At 34.8% G+C, this 18,135-nt stretch overlaps 1 protein-coding gene across 1 annotated transcript in view; it reads left to right on the top strand.

Annotated features, from left to right (window-relative positions):
- Positions 1-3,625: 3,625 nt before the first annotated feature.
- LOC123530446 (cadherin-23-like) overlaps positions 3,626-18,135 on the top strand; it is a 52,093-nt gene continuing 37,583 nt past the window's right edge. The window contains exon 1 of the mRNA XM_053520808.1: positions 3,626-3,959. The gene's annotated coding sequence lies outside the window, so the exon portion shown is untranslated. The remainder of the gene's footprint in view (positions 3,960-18,135) is intronic.

Genomic DNA, 18,135 nt, shown 5'->3' with positions numbered 1-18,135 from the left:
ATCGACCACTCTAGTAAATAAGGCATCGGCCACTCTAGTAAATAAGGCTTCGACCGCTCTAGTGGTTAATGTATCGGCCGTTCTAGTAAATAATGTATCGACCACTCTAGTATATAAGGTTTCGACCGCTCTAGTAAATAAGGCATCGACCGCTCTAGTGGTTAAGGTATCTGCCGTTCTAGTAAATAAGGCATCGACCACTCTAGTAAATAAGGCATTGACCGCTCTAGTGGTTAAGGTATCGGCCGTTCTAGTAAATAAGGCATCGACCACTCTAGTAAATAAGTCTTGACCGCTCTAGTGGTTAATGTGTCGGCCGTTCTAATAAATAAGGCATCGACCACTCTAGTAAATAAGGCATCGACCGCTCTAGTGGTTAATGTGTCGGCCGTTCTAGTAAATAAGGCATCGACCACTCTAGTAAATAAGGCATCGGCCGCTCTAGTGGTTAAGGTATCGGCCGTTCTAATAAATAAGGCATCGACCACTCTAGTAAATAAGGCATCGACCGCTCTAGTGGTTAAGGTATCGGCCGTTCTAGTGAATAAGGCATCGACCACTGTAGTAAATAAGGCTTCGATCGCTCTAGTGGTTAAGGTATCGTTTGCTCTAGTGGATAAAGTGGATAAAGTATCGACCATTTTAGTATATAAGGCATCGACCACTAATTGTAAAGGTATCAACCGCTCCAGTGGTTAAGGTATCAACCTATCTAGTGGATAAGTTATCAATCACTCTAGTAATTTAGGTACCGGCCGCTTTAATGGTTAAGGTAGCAGTCATTCCAGTTGTTAAGATATTGGTCGCTCGTAACCGGAACCTTGTTATATGATAATGGTTCTATTTTTCGTTTGAAAATTGGCTACCAAAACAAATCAGTTCGTTCCTGCTGTCTTCTATTTGCAAACATTTCACCCTGGAAATGATATATAACTATCACTCATGAAAAAAAAATGATATAGATATACCGATTTCGGTAAATTAGCGAAGAGGTTTTAATGCGTTGCAATGAAAATAAATCATGTGTATTTGTACTGCACTCTTTATGTAACTCTGTTTGATCAAATTTAAGTGCAGAACTATTATATTGTATATTTTACGCGTGCAAGCTCTTAATTTGGTTCGATCCACTTCATAAACAGTAATCATTAGACAAAATGTTTTCTTGCTTACATTTCTTTCGAGAAAAAAAAAGAAGTAGCAGCAGACGTGACGATTTAAAGGTCCATACTAAGAATAGTGAATTTTTCATACAGTGCTAGCTTCTGCAAGACACTAATATGGTTGCAGAGTCAAATTACAGAAGTCTAGAACCAAAAATGTATTGTTTATTTGAAATTCAAGAATCGACAAATAGTCTTTTCTTCTTCATACTTCATAGAAAATAATTGTACATAACTGCGATTTATTCGAATTTACATACCACTTCATTTTCAATAAATAAATAGTTTCTGTGCTTTTTAAAAGAATTAAAATGTTATTCCTTAGTATTGGACCTTTAAGTATTGGACTACTAAATGCAAATCGAGTATCCATTAATTATGATCGCTATGAATAGCACAGGAAGATTAAACGTGCACTTTGAAGACCAGTAATGGTGCTTCTTATTTTTTAGAGGCTAAGTGGTGCTTCGTATTTTTTAGAGGCAAAGTGGTGCAACCCTCGTTTTTTTATATATAAACTTACATGCTTTGGGTTCGCACTTTGACGGCTTTGATAACGTACATGGATTGAAACATATTTTCTAATTATGCCATTTCTTTGCATTCTGTATACATTAAAATGAACGAATTTTTTTCGTTCAATGAAAAATGTCTGTCTCCAACTTCCAATGAAGCGAAATATGAAGTTATAAGCCTTTCGTTGTATTTTCAATATGTGTATTTAAGTGTTGGTTCAAAATAATTTTGATGGATGAAAGGTAGTTAATCTATACAAACTTGTTAATATTAATCATATCACATATTATTCTGATATTTTAAGTATATTATAGTGATAATGATTTAGTTTATATCAATACTTTAGACAGAAATATGGTGCATGTAAAAGAAAAAATAATATGTCTCCCTAATTAGTTGTAAAGGCATTGATGTCATTTCATATACCTACTTCATTACAGTTCAACTGTCATTTTACAGCATAATTTGATTTTTAAAATGCAGTGCATTCAGCAATAGTTTATTTTATTATATTGATTCATTGAAAGTATAAAGAACTTTGTTTGACTTTAAGCATTTAAAAACCGATCCTTTAAGGGACCAAATGATTACGACAATGAAAATAAAAATTGATATAAATTTGAAATAGTTTAAAACCTAGGCTTACGTATTTGCAGAAAAAAAAAGAATTAAAGTTCAAAGTCTAGTCTTACAATTCTTATTTTCGGTAACGACTTAGATAGCTGAATACAATTTATACCACATCCAATCCAACCGCCGACGTGATTCTGATGTTTTGATAAACAACAACAACCCTGAAAGTATGAACTGAACACTTCAATCTGAAATTTTGCTGGTATCCCAGTCTACAGGATTTTTAACTGATAGTTAAATTTCAGTTGGTCATTTATATGTTACAATCACGATTTAAGTAATTCAATTTATCATTCATGTACACTGAATCAGTAAACGCCAATCCCGTTAGTCTATATTTTAAGTACCTTCTGCTTGTAAATAACGCGATTTGTTTACTCGTTCCTACACCAATAATACTTCGGACAATCTGATAAAATATTATAGACAACAAATCATTCTTTATACAGACAATGTCTCCTGATTTATCTGATATATATACACAACTGACAAATTAGTAAGTGATACCCGTTCGAATTTTGAATTAAATGTTTCAGGTTTAATGACACTAGATTAAATACACGAATATATTTTTTCTGCAATTAGAATCTGATCATTTTTGCCTTACCCAGACTACAGTTATGTTCGAAAACTTATTCTTCCTGTGCGCGATATACTTCGTGAGAAGGTTCTTGTTTTCGGACACTCATGTTGTTGCACGTTTGTTGTTTCAAAGTGTCTTTGTAAGTAACTAAAAAAAAAAAAAAAAAACTCCATGATTGAACTTTCGGCAAACAAACATAGACAAACCTTTATAAATGCGAGTCGGAAAATCATTGATATAAAATCCACAAAGCATTACTGATACTCATGGTTAAGGCAAAACTGTACTCACTTTATTTTGACAGTGGCATTTATACACAATTAAATGCACAAACGATATTCAGTTAAATTTATTTTACGAATCTTAAAAATATAATTAAGGTGCTTCATGAAAATGTAAAAACTCACATTTCTATAAAAGTTTATACAAAACATAATCGGGTGTATTACGTGTTTCGTTAATATTATAATCGACGGTCCATATGTTTTGCTATTTATCGGTCTATAGTTCTACATACTTTTGCAGAGCTATACTGAAAAATTGAAATGAAAACCTTAAATTGATTTCTAATGCAGTTACTGAACTGGGCGGCAGTCAGTAAGTGTATAATACTAGTATGTTACTTTACGTCCGCTGTCGCCATTTCCAATTTAGGAATGTAAATGGAATAATACTTAGAATATGAAATTTGAACGATACTATAAAATCACGATTCCATCGCATATAGCACCGTAAGATAGCTTAAAAACAATACTTATAAAACAAAAGACGGACGGTGTATAAAGAATTGACGAATACCAACTTGCTGATCAAATATATAATATCGCGCTCCGATCGCTCGTAAAATTCATTGTTAATTGCACTATAGAGATAATTCAAACTTTTATGTGATTTTTCAAGATCGCGTTATTTGCCTTTTCAAAAATATATATGACATGATTTTGTACTTCACTGTTGCTAAGATCGCACTTTAACGTAAGATGGTGTAACTATTTAAGTGAAACGTATTAGATATTTGAATTCTAATTAATAGTGAAGGAAAAAATTGGACTTAATATTGATTGGTGAGTTTTAAATTTCATTCTTTTGATTTTTTAAGTATATTTTATTTTCTATTATTTTTTTCTGAGATTTTATTTAGATTATATATTTTTTTAATAAAAAATATCTTTATGTTTTGGTTTAAATGGAACTAGGGATATGATTAGAGGTATCGAAATAGGCAAGAGGGGATAGTAATAAAGTTATCAAGATGAAAATTTACGCCGAGTTCTACGTTTCACATTTGTCATAAGATTGTATTAATATTATAGTACAGTTCAGCTGCGGTATGAACGGGAAAATGTGAAGTTATTTTGGGATTTTTTTTTTACTTTGTATATTTTATAAAACTTAGTCGAATACTGAAGAAAAATAGAAGACATTTTGTTACATGATGTTACATTTATATGTTTCGTTTGCAATGTTCTGTTTATCAATACAAGTTCGTCCATTCTATAAAAAAATGCGTTTTCAAACAGGAAACTATTGAAACTGTATATGGTTGGGAACTCATCTATTGTTAGAGATGTCTATTGTAGCATTTCGTTAGTTCATTTGAAACTAATTTTGTCAGTCAACCATTTTTATGAAAGCTTTACATTTTGTGATTTCGTAATGCGTTTTTTTTTCTCTTTTGTTTCTTCTGTCCTATCCTTATCTTAATTTAGCTAGACTCCGTCATTTTTGGTCTGTTGTAGAGAAAGATCCAAAGGTTTTTTTATTGATACGTATATTATTTAATTTCTTTTCTGATGTGACGGACGGTTGAAACCTCGGACAGGTAAAACTTTAAACTTTTACCCTCGACCTCCGACATTTCGTTTGGAATTAGACCAGTTCTGATGCCAAATCATGTCTATTCTACATAATTATGTTTGCACTAGAGATACGTTCATAATATACTTTATATATAGTGTGTAACTTGAGGTTCTTCTCTACCTTTTGGAACGCTTCCTTCAAGCTATTAATATCGAACAAATGCATTAAAGTTTCTACTTTTCATTAGGCAATTCTCTTTAGAGTTATCAATTTTCGACGGCTCCTGATGTGTATGAATTTTGTGTGCTTTTTTTGGCGAATATGTGACATTGCTATTGTTGTAGATACTTTGTGTTTTGATGTTTTTTTGTACTAGTTTTGGCATAGAATAAGGCAATGATGCATATAAGCGGTCTGCTATAGCACGGATATTCCACACACTGCCTTAATGCAAAAAATCCATTCAAGCGGAAATGGCTGTTACTGTGCACATTGACAGCAGGGTCTTAAGAGTAATTTTTCAGCAGTTAATCCATTTCAAATAAATCTTTCCAAAAAATTTCAAAATCCGAATCCTTCCATTTTAACATATTTTTTTTCAAGACAGAATATTACGGTGATCCATTAGGACCAGCATGCTATTGCGGTCATATCAGGTACATGCGATGCTATTGCGATGGAGCTATTATGATGGAGCGAAGGCGCCCGATGGCGAATGTGATGTCACGCGATAATAGGACATAAAGGTAGTCTGCACGTTCGGATCAAATTTTTATCCACAATGTACAATTTGATTAAACCCTGATTTTTCAAAACTTAAACCCTGATTTTTCAAAACTTCAGAATATACTAAGAAAATTCAGCAAATAAAAAATAGGGTCGTTTACTTGATTTTTTGCTAGACTGATTTGAAAAATTTGGACCTCACGCAAATTTTCATAATGGGAGTCTATGGGAAAATCAATCACAATTTTCTGAACATTTTTCAGAATAGTTTTCTATAATGTAGTTTTTAATGAAACTTCTCCCAGTCGTAAATAAACATATGGCCTATAATACGGTGAAATAAAATGTAAAGGTCCGTTTGCTTGTTTTTGAAATATTTGCCCGTGATTAAAGTGATCCGCACATTTCAAGCTGGTTTTAAGACATTATTTTGAATTATTTAACGTGTCAGATGTTTTAATATCATATGGCACGACAACACGATGGTAGGGGAGACCGGGGATATTTTATGGTGTATCGGATGGATCAAGTAGTTGATTTTGACCAGCTCATTATCTTGTAAAGCTCAAGCATTGCAATTTTCGTATGAGTACAGTTAAATCTGAAATAAATGATATTTCTATGCGATAAAGGTAGCAGTATCATGTTGGTGAAATGTAACAACTTACCCCACCGTTGGGGTAAATTGTTACAGAGTCTGGGGCAAATTGTTACAATATTCATATTTACAGTTTTACAAACAATTTGAACTTTTACAGTTTTACAACACATCAATTAACAATAAAACATAAAACACTTTGTTTATAACATGTTAACTCACACATTTTCAGTTCATAAATGAACTATTTCACCGAGTTGATAGTAGAACAAATTCTAAAATAATTCTTGCTTGAACAAGCAAATTCAGTGAATTTAGATCTATACCGTTTGTGAATGAAGGGCAGATTTTGAAAGATATTTAATTTCGAAATATACACGAAATATGTGCAGTAGGACTATGCCATGGTTTGTTTGTTTATTGACTGAGATCATAATTATTACCTCTTTTTGCTTTAGGTAATAAGGCAATAACTCTTAAAGTTGGTTAAGATATCCTAACAAAAGCTGCATATTTACGACTGCCCTACTGTGTCATATTTTATTAAATTTAATCAATATCCATCAGTGGGTAACTTTGTTAACAGTATGCACCTTGTAGTGATCTATATTTTCTATTAAATTGCATGAAGATCAATTGATGGATTACTTTGCGGAAAATTAGTTTAGTTTAAACATATTTATTCCCAAAATGAAGTGCATATGATATATTGATACAAATGTCATACTGTTATGAAAGCAAAACAGGAAAGGATAAGAATGAAAGACAAGTCTTATATAATTCTTCTCCTTAGCGGACAAAATATAACTGTATGAGCATATCGAACTAAAATCTTTAACGGGGCTAGGAATATAGTCTTAAAATGTGTAAGAAAAAAAATTATGAAAATTATGTGGAAAATTAGGGATTGTAAAACAATTAAAAGGCAATAATTTTCAAGTTAACGAAATGATCCTGTCAGAAATGATTGTACATATACTATTGTCTTTTAGTGATAGTTTAATGACAATCCACCAATAAGTTACTAGATAGTCAAACTCCCTATTTTTTACCAAATCTAGACAATCGGAGATGGGGGGTGGGGTGGGACTCTTGCTTTTTTACGTGACAATCGGAGATAATACTATATTTGAGAAAAGGTTATGTGCTAATTAATAAATAATTGAGGATTGGCGAATATAGTTAAAATACTTTTTTGAACTTATTAGCATAGCCAGCCGGACAAATACAAATCTACACCCTAAACCTTCACTAGGTAATACTAATCCTATATCATTTACTTAATCTAATAGAACATAGTCAAAACATCTCGATTTTTCTTTTAGATTCACATTCAAGACAAATATAGTATTGTTTGTTGGGACATTAGTGACTTTCTTTGCACAAGTGACGCACAGGAGACACTGGATACATGTCTGCTTTGAGCGATTAACACTAAACAAAATGATTTTCCTGACGCCACTGAAATGTTCGTTTCCATTCGTACCAATCGGAAGAAGGAATATAATCCTGTGAATATGGTCTCCCTACTCAAATTACAATGACGTTTGTATTGCCAGAAGAATTGTGATGGTATATGATGGCAGAGCCGAAAAAATAAGCTATGCAGTGTTATTGTAACCTAGAATAGCGCTCAACATCGCCAGTTATATTTCGACCATTTAAAAAAGAAGACCGACAATATCCATCCCCAAGAATATCTAACACCTCCCGGTACGATCGGGCATTTGCTATGCTAAGAGCAGTATACTAATTATGTTGCTCAGTTTCCCTCATCTCAATAAGGCTTGTCTTTTTGTGAATTTTCTCTCTGTGGTGAACTGGTAGTAATCTCTACAGAATGGTCTGCCGTAAAAACTTGATAGGCTGATCTGTATCAATATTAAAGTCACTGGTTCTCGTCTCTAAAATAACCTATTTGACATATCTGCAAATGTCTAGATTACTGCTAACGTCTTTAGCAACAGATCTGATAGTCCGTCCTGCAACACCTTGTATTTTTTCGGACGGGTGACATCGCAAAAAAAATTCTAAAGTAAGGTCGGACAGAAACTTATGCTTCTAGAGTTAATTCAGTATATTTGAAAGAGGTTGTGAGATGTTAAAAACAACACACAATGTCATTATCTTTCAGAATTGAAACACAGATGCTTTTTAACAAAAAAGGTAGATTATATTTTTGCTCCCAAATTCATAATAAGTATTATAGCAAGTATCGGGTCTTCGTCATCGCGCTCCATCACCATCGTGCTATCAAAGTATCGCATCAGCGTTATCGCAGGCCCGGATCCAGGGCCGGTCCGAGGGGGCCCGTGCCCCCCTCCCTCACAGTTGGCTGAAAAGTGACCTATACTTTTCAAAGATGCACCCAACTATTTCATCAAAGGAATAATATTCTCTTTTAATCTAGATCAAGAAACGCACCAGAGGCCACCATTTCATACCTATATTTCAAAATTTTCCAGGGCGAGAGCCCCCTGACCCCCCTCCCACCAAGCGGGTGTAACCCCTCCATTACCCTACAAATGCACCAGAGGCTACCATTACATACATGAATATCGAAATTCTCCAGCGGGAGAGCCCCCCACCCTGACCCCGCTAAAGTGAGGGGAATACTCAGTAAATGTCCCTGAGGCCACCATTTCATATCTGTATTTCAAAAACCTTCCATGATAAGACCTCCCTGACCCCCCCCCCCCCCCCCCCCACAACATGGGCAGAAGTCCCTCCTCCCCGCTCCCGTACCTACTCGCTCTCGGTGCTATGCGCCTCGGCGGTGACATCTTCGTTCTAGACTGGTGCCCCTAGTCAAATATTTCTGGATCCGGGCCTGTTATCGTACCTTGATTCCAACATCATCTAGCAAAGGTAGTGTAGTGTCATAACAATCATGCCATGCGTGGTATCTCGTATGCGTGCGACCGGACCCGTAAGCCGTTGCCATCTACTGCCACGTGTATGGTCTTAAGATTTTGATGTACTTTTAGTGTACGAGTTTGTGTCAATATTTCTCTTCCTGTTTATTCCTTTTCAGTGTGTCTTAAAATGATCTCTACTAATCTGACAAGCAAATTTACAGTAGCAAATAGAAAGGTCAAAATGTTTATATATTACGGTGAAGATGTTTAGTTTTCAATAGTTCTAATTATTATAATGCTTACTCAACGAGTTGTTCAGTAAATTCTACTTAGTTGTTAAATGTTCGACTGCGTTAACTAACCCTACTAATACCACAACAGTAGTAGTAGTAGTTGTAGTAATAATAATAATAATGATAATTATTTATAATTATTTATAATTATTACAAGAGTCAAATTTCAATTAACCACTTCGGTAGCCTAGAAGTAGAGCGCCCTTTCGAGTGCGGGAGGTCATGGATTCGATCCCTGTCCACGTCATACAATAATGTGTAAAATGGTACCAACAGTTCCCTTGTTAGGCGCTTGACCTTAAAGTGGAACTGGTCGCGTCTCTCATCTGTCTCACTGAGGCGGATACCGTCAGGAGAGTGAATGATACCATTTGTAGAACTTGCAACCATCCAAGCAAAAATGAGTTCAAGCTTATTTCACTGCTGTGATTATAATTGAGTCGTGCCATGAGAAAACCAACATAGTGGGTTTGCGACCAGTATGGATCCAGACCAGCCTGCCCATCCGCACAGTCTGGTCAGGATCCATGCTGTTCGCTTTGAAAGCCTATTGCAATGAGAGAAACCATTAGCGAACAGCATGGATCCTGATCCGCGCAGTCTGGTCAGGATCCATGCAGGTCGCAAACCCACTATGTTGGTTTTCTCATGGCACGGCTCATATCATGAAACAAAATAATAATAACGACACTCATCATACAGAGCCCATATAAACGATTACTAGTAAATGAGCAACTTGGTGGTTACACAACGCAGCATATTCAATTTTTCAGGTATCAAAACTTAAGGACTTTCTCTGAGTCAGGATTTCGGATAATCTAAATATAAACGATATAACGGAAAATAGAAAATGTAAAGTATGAACAAGTATTAAGTTCTAGCTTGTACTTTTTATGAAAATGCGAGCCATGAAGCCTATCAAATACTTGAAAAATTGTCTTGAAAAATGCTGTAACAAAAACTCGAGGTCATGGTTTAAGTTTCATAATCATCTAGGTGTCGGTGTAAAATATTTATTTAAAAAAAAAAAAAACAAAAAAAAAAAAAACGAGGAGACAAGACAGTTGATACTACCTCCAAGGTGTTAATTTTTTGCAATATTTCGTTTGTATATTAAAAGTATCATGTTTTGCGATAATACCTTTCATTCTTAAATTCAGCGAAACCTTTCTCTCTTTAATACTGTAAACACACATTGAGATCTGATATGTTTGTTTTTACGTAAATCATTGGCCTCTCAGGTATGGAAGAATGAGCGATGTATAGATATAAAATGTTCTCAAATATGCTTATTTGAAGATAGCCTTGAAATACAATGTTGCAGTATGTATATGATTACAACTCTTTAGTGAGCAATGGCATTTTCAAGCCATTAGTTTATACTAATTTGTTTTAGCTCGATTGTGATGAAAGAGTCCGCTTCCTGGAAAACCCAGTAGTGTCATATGAGAAGTATTAAATTCGTTAAATGATATCTATTTTGTAAAAATACATTTTATTTCAAATTATTTTCTATTGCGCTATGAATGATACATTTTCAGGGAGTGTGTTGGGGGAGAAGGGTTTGGGGTATGGGGAGAAAGGTCTGTTATCCGTGAACGATACCACGTTCTATGTATACAAATATGATAATGGACTGTTTCATGAGAAGATATGATATAAATATTGCATGTATAATAAGTAATTCAAAATAATGGAAAATCAGTATTTTTCTTACATTTTTGGCACCGTTAAATGTCGCACCACAACTAAATGTCGCAACCGCCGTTAAATATCGCAAGGCTGACGTTAAATGTTGCAAATCATTTGTTGGTATATGCCGCACCTTAATAAACGTTAAATGTCACAAGAAATTGTCCACCATTATATGTCGCAACACCAACGCTAAATTACGCACTGCCTATCTAAAACTAAAACATATATGAACCGCGCCATGTGAAAACCAGCATAGTGGCTTTGCGACCAGCATGGATCCAGACCGGCCTGCGCATTCGCGCAGTCTGGTCAGGATCCCTGCTGTTCGCTTATGGTTTTTCTCATTGCAATAGGCTTTGAAAGCGAACAGTCTGGATCCTTGCTGGTCGCAAACACACTATGTTGGTTTTCACATGACATGGCTCATATATACAATTCATAATAAACTTGAATGTTCAATAAAACAATGGTGTTAGTTTTAGTCCGACTGAAATCGTACTCGTAAACTCTTGTATATTTTCTCGAGGGTAGCAGACTGAACATACTAAAGTTGTACGAACAATTATCTTTATATCAAACTGGTGTATATAGAAACAAGGGGGCCTTGATGGCCCTAGATCGCTCACCTGAGTTTTACAGTTTGCCTGGACAGTTTTGACAGAGGGTCACAAATTACTTTGAAATAGGTTCAGTATTTTCTAACAGGAAGATTTTAAAGTGTCATATCTACATCAATGCTTTTATAAAACAATACAATAATACAACCGAAAGAGTTTTGAAAATCCATAAATATCGAATTAAAAGAGAAAAGAATATACGAGAATAAAATTTTGTACTATTGAACACAAGCTGAACACTTGGTGTTTGTGAAGAGAACATACTGAAAAAATCAGACTGGATCTTTTGAATAGATAAGAATATTCGATTATAGATAAAATAATGCAACGCTTTTTACAAGATAAATAACATTACTTACATGTTAAAAATGGACGGTTTAAATAGAAAATTATTACAAGAGGCTGTCTTTTGAAACATTGACTGCGTTGTATCATTATAGACTGGACAATTTAATAGCATGTTTATCTCATCCTCAACGGCACTGCAGAAAGGACATGATCTTTTTTCAACTTCAAGACCTTCGTAACGACCGGTTTTAATTGTTCAGAAAGCCACACGATGTCTAGGTGGCACTATCAATTTGCAGTACTGCTCGTTTGAACAAATTATAAAACGGAAGTTTTTTACAGCCTGTGCCAGAATTGCCAACAACAATCGCATGACTCTAGTTGACCACTTGTCGATATAATCATCAAACAATACCATTTCACCAACATGAAATAATAAATTGAGTAAACCTGCACATACTTAAATTATTATCTTTGAGAAATTCCCTACATTTTTACATGTTCTGTTTGCTTTACTATTTGCCCAAAGTGCTATTCACTTATTGAATTGTAGCCCATCAAAAGATCCGAGGCGTGACCAATAAAAATATACTTTTCCGTTGCCATACCATTGGAGGCTGTCAACCCCGTTATTAGGAGTGTATCCTCCGACGCCTATGAAGAACCTTTGTGTTCTATTATGTTCAACATCAATACACAAAAAGGAGTTGAAACCCCACAACGGAGCACTGTGACTGATTACTTGCCATACAACGGAATCATATAATTTACTAAAACATCATAATGTACACCCCAGATGGCTTTACTTTGGCAAATAACAGACTTAGCGCACGGCCAACACTTTGGGCCACCGATTTAATCAAAGCTTTCATGTAAAATACCACACCTAAATAAGTGTACCTATCTACTATAGTCAACTTTTTATTACCACACATAAACTCAACATAAAAAACGGCTGAGAATTCGGTCGAAAGCGAACAATATAACTTTTCGTAGGAATAATGATCATAGCATATAATAAACACCAGTCATTAAAAACGACATGATCACCTGCATAAGACATAATTTCCAAACCCTTTCATTTCCAACATCAGTACCAATGTCTAGAGACTTGATGTACCAACCGTTACATAACTAAAATACTGTTGAAAAACGGCGTTTAACCCAAAAACAAACAAACAAATACAGTGTCAAATCATTAATAAACAGATTAAACTATAAAGGAAATAATACTCATCCCTGTCTCAATCCAAAATTTACATTAAACCACTCAGTTTTAAAAGAATTAACCCTTACACTTGACATACGATTTCACATTTTACCAGTGATGCCAATATCTGTCAGGCGCTTCCATAATTTATTTCTATCAATAGTATCATATGCTTTCTTAAAATCAGTGAAAGCACAATAAGTTCTTTCTAGTAGCTATTAAGCTTGTAAATGATATGTGATCAGTGATGCATCTATCTGTTCGAAAGGCAATCAGCTCGTCGGCAGTTTTGCTGTATCTTTCAGACCACTCGTTAAGATGGCCTTTTAGAATAGAACCGTACACTTTGTTGGTGCTAGTGAAATGCCTCTACAAGACATAGGACCCCTCTTATCTAAAGTCGCAGATTAGGGAATGGGGTTTATTTCAATGTTGTTATATTTTCTAGTCCTTTGGGATCATGGAGTCCATTCAACATATGTGTAATAGAGTTCCGCTTAAGCCGGTGCTAGTGGGCGTGAGAGGTGTTGCACATTTCATTACCTCTCATGAATAGACTCAGTCAAACCGAGTCTGCTGTTATTCTTGTTGGTTGCATTCTTTGCTTCCAAAGGATCTTTCTTTTACAGATTTTATTATTATACATTCACTCCATAACGACTGCATTATACCTTTATCAAAACAAATGTTAAACAATATATGCATAAAAGATATAGACAAATCGTTATTCAAAACTCCAACTGGTATACTGTGTATCCCACATCCTTTGCCCTTGTTAACATTTTTTTCATAGCCTTACATACATCTAATACAGATATATGTTCATTAAAGGTTAAATTATCGTGATCTGTTTTATTATTAGTAGTACCAGAATCGACATCTGAATGGCTGACCGTCTGGAACAACGAGCCAGGGTCGCGTTTCCATTGAAAAAAAAAAACAACACCAACAGGACTGATTTCATCTGAAGTGGACCCGTTATTAAGCACTGTTGGAATTTTATTACTGTTTCAATAATTTGCCCCAATTTTACCAAAAGACTTTATGAATAAAACTTTAATCGTTTAACGTTTTAACAGATAAGTGTCTGAACAGATTAAATATTTTCAAAGTGTCTACAAAGCGGGTTGATTAAACATTACGTAATTAAAATTTCTTGAAACAGAACAGATCGTTGCATTTTAAAATCCTTTTACTTTTTATTTCTTACATGTTTTAGTGCTTGAGATGAATGATATATTTTCAGATGATGGAAGGAAGGTGTGTGATACGTTCAATGTAAATCATGTAACGTTTAAATACGTAAGTGTTTGAACAGAACCAGTTTAAATATTAATAACGTGATAGTGTTGCAACAAAGCAGATTGATAAAACGGTATCGTTACATAATTATATCATATTTATAAACAGAACATAACAGAACAGAACAGATATTTTATTTTACTTGTTGCATAGACACATCATCATAACATATTTACAAATACAATTACATGGCATAAAGTAACAAGTTCAAAAAGTCTAGATCATGATATATGACTAAAGTATTTTAGGGTGCTTACCAGAATGACGAACAGTGCAGATCATGATCAGATTGCATGGATGTGCAGGCTAATCATGATCTGCACTGGTCGTAAAGGTAGAATCAATCGTGTCCAGCATGATAAGGGCTAAATATGTGTAACAGTTGTTGATAATTTCAGAAACTCGTCCAACACCAGTTAGTACTTATTATCGCCAGAAATATATAAGAAGTGTGTTTAACGCCGAGATATTGCGTATGTTTTATGGACAAAGCATAAATAATCAGCGGCTTCATAGGCCAATACCGGAGCTGCAATCTCCGGTTTCCGGGCATTCTCATGTGTCGGTTCTGTATATAATTGGAGTATGGGGTTTTCCTGGGTGTATACACATCACATAAATGGCCCAGCAGCCTGTCATATTTCGAAAATGCAAATCTGTCTCAACATTTTGGGTTTGTCTATGTAATGCACTCTCGGTTGATCATAAAGCAAATAATAACCATAAAACATGGTATTTTCGTGTTAAACCGAAACTATAGAATGTAATCTAAGCCAATTTTGAAATATTCCAAACTGTTCACCAATACAAAGGGTACTTCTGCTGACACTGCCGTCAAGTTCTTGATGGATAATAAATGGAGACAACCTATTAACAGACCAGTCAGTAGTTCAAGTAGAGACAGAACGTACTGTGCATTTAATTCAGTCTATTACGTAGAGACATAGTGTATCATTATGTATATTATTAATATTAGTACATTTATTTATATTTGTTATCATGGACACGGATAATGTCGTATTATCCATAGACAAGTTTTCAATGCTATTCAATTATTGTGCGCATATTGCCTCAAGCAAAGATTTGCATACAAAATAGAGTATATAGTTGCATGACTTGAAATATATGCACCTTGATAGAACATTTAATATCAAACGTTTTTAAGACGTTTCGACGATGTCACTGACATAATTAAAAGTCTAATAAACCAGTTTTACAGGAGCTGAAAAAATAAACATCGTCATATCTTCCTAAAAATTATACAATCATATTCGGTTTTAAATGTCAAAACTGAAAACAAATTAACACTATACTCTACTGCCATATATAAACTATTTCTTCGAACCCCTTGTTTAATAGTTGACTGATAACCTATCCCAAAAGGGGATATGGTAGGTTGACAAAATTGTCGCCCCTTTTTCGTTAGAGAAAGGGGCATCGAGCCTGTGATGCGTGTATGTGGTCGCACGGTCACATTTTTTTTTTACAACGGTGTCCCTTTTTAGTGTGGTGAGAAATATTCAGTGGGAAGGACTCTTAAGTGTGCTGGGGTTACAATTTCTCAGTGATCATTGCTAATTATTAGTGTGGAGTGATCACAGCTTTGAGTACGTTTTCACAAAACATTGATCATCTAGTAGTGTTCACGGCACTGTGAGTATTACTTACTGGCTAGTGTTAACAGTACTGCGCTGTGAGTATTACTCACTGGGTAGTGTTCACGCACCGTGAGTACTGCTCACTGAGTAGTGTTCACGGTACTGTAAGTACTGTCACGGAGTAGTATTCACGGCACCATGAGTACTGCTCATTGAGTAGTGTTCACGGTATTGTGAGTTCTGCTTGCTGAGTAGTGTTCACGGTACTGTGAGTACTGCTCATTGAGTAGTGTTCACGGTATTGTGAATTCTGCTTGCTGAGTAGTGTTCACGGTAGTATTCACGGCAGCGTGAGTACTGCTCATTGAGTAGTGTTCACGGTATTGTGAGTTCTGCTTGCTGAGTAGTGTTCACGGTAGTGTTCACGGTACTGTGAGTACTGCTTACTGAGTACTGTTCAAAGTACTGTGAGTACTGCTTACTGAGTAGTATTCACGGTACTGTGAGTACTGATCATTGTTAAGTGTTCACGGTATTGTGAGTTCTGCTTGCTGAGTAGTGTTCACGGTATTCTGAGTACTGTTCATCGAGAATGAACTTAAGGACATGTTTTTGCATAAATACTTTTGAAATGTGAAATTGTCCTGAAATCATGTGCTTAATATATACTTTTATCTATCCGATATTTGAGCTTTTGACCTTTAATCTGCATAATAGTTTTTAGGCAATTTATGTTGAAAAGATAGTAAAATATTATACAGAAAAATCAATAAAATTTACATGGAAATATAGACATGATGATGTGTTTAAACATAGTAATCATCATTACTTTTTTGGCGGCCATCTTGGATTTCGCCACCATTATGCCGATTTATCTTCAGTCCTTCACAAACATTTTGGTATATAACTTGCCTTGTTAAAATTGGGTCCGGGTTCAACTTTTTGAATGACCTATTTGTCGCCCTACCATAATACAATAACACTACTTCCGTCATACATCCGCGCTAGTTTTGCACGAAATTATCAACCAGCCGTTCCTTGAACACTTGAAGAAAATTTAAAATCTTTAACCCATATCCTTAGGACGACGGGCACATTTTATACAATCTCGCCAGGCATACGTATGTAAAAGTAAAAGAAAAAGAAACTTGAAAACGAAAGTCGCATTTCCATTGGTCTATAGTCAGGGGTCACGCACAGGGGTCACCCCGTCTAAATGTATGCGCGTGTTGTTTTTCTCTTTGCTAATGGGGAGTCAATTTTCAACACTTTTTAACGATATGAATATATCTGGGCTTTAGCAAGACATGTCAGCTTTTCATCTACGAAAAAGTATTTAACTCGAAACAGACACAGATCCCACAGGGGTCCGTAAATGAGCAAGAGTATATGGAGATTTTTGAAACTTCGTCAAATCGTTCAAAAGGTCCTTTTTAAAGTTGTTTAAAAGTATTAGTATATGCCTCGAATATTTCCGTATTTGAGTGCTGCAGACCTAGACATTAAGTTCAGAAATAGTTTCAAAATGAATTTCGTGTAATAAATGTTAGTATTTCACATATTGGATCGTATTCGTCTGGTATCTTTTACTTAGAAAACTAGCTGAACATGTCTGCAAAACCTCTGAAAAAGAAGATTATTATAACAGAATATTGCTATTTCTGTATATTTTTAAATAAGTCTACTACTGTTTGAAAGCCGCAGCAACACCCATTTATTTTATTTACTTACGTAACTATATATAAACGTTTAAACTGTTTACACGTTTTAGCTACGCACCCCCGCTGATCAGCGTAATATAGGCCTAACACCGCGCCACGTAATTTAAACTTATATATCATGATTCCATGTTCAGGGTCGCGGGACAAAAAAAAAGATTAAATGACGTAATATCAAAGGGAACTACTTTTTGTATGATGTAAAGTATATTTTTCATAAAATACAATGCAGTAGCATATATCAATGAACGGGTTATAGTTTAAAAGAATACACGAAAAACATGTGAAATGGAAAGCTCGAAAAGGAGCTTATACTCGTAATCTTATTAGCAGCTATAGATTATCAGAACAGGACAGAACAGAACATAATATATTTAGAATCTTATTCAATATAGTATGTCGTTGCGTAATGTCGTATGTTTTAATCTTTTAACAATTTAATTACATTTATTTTACGCAAACCACAAATCAGTGACGATAAACATAATATTAAATTATTCTGAATAGCTGGTAAACAATGACAAAATAAAACAACTA

Source organism: Mercenaria mercenaria, chromosome 13, assembly GCF_021730395.1.
Source record: "Mercenaria mercenaria strain notata chromosome 13, MADL_Memer_1, whole genome shotgun sequence".
Classification (NCBI taxonomy): Eukaryota; Metazoa; Mollusca; class Bivalvia; order Venerida; family Veneridae; genus Mercenaria; species Mercenaria mercenaria.
Note: the sequence above shows the minus strand (reverse complement) of the source record. Positions and strands in the feature narration are given on the sequence as shown.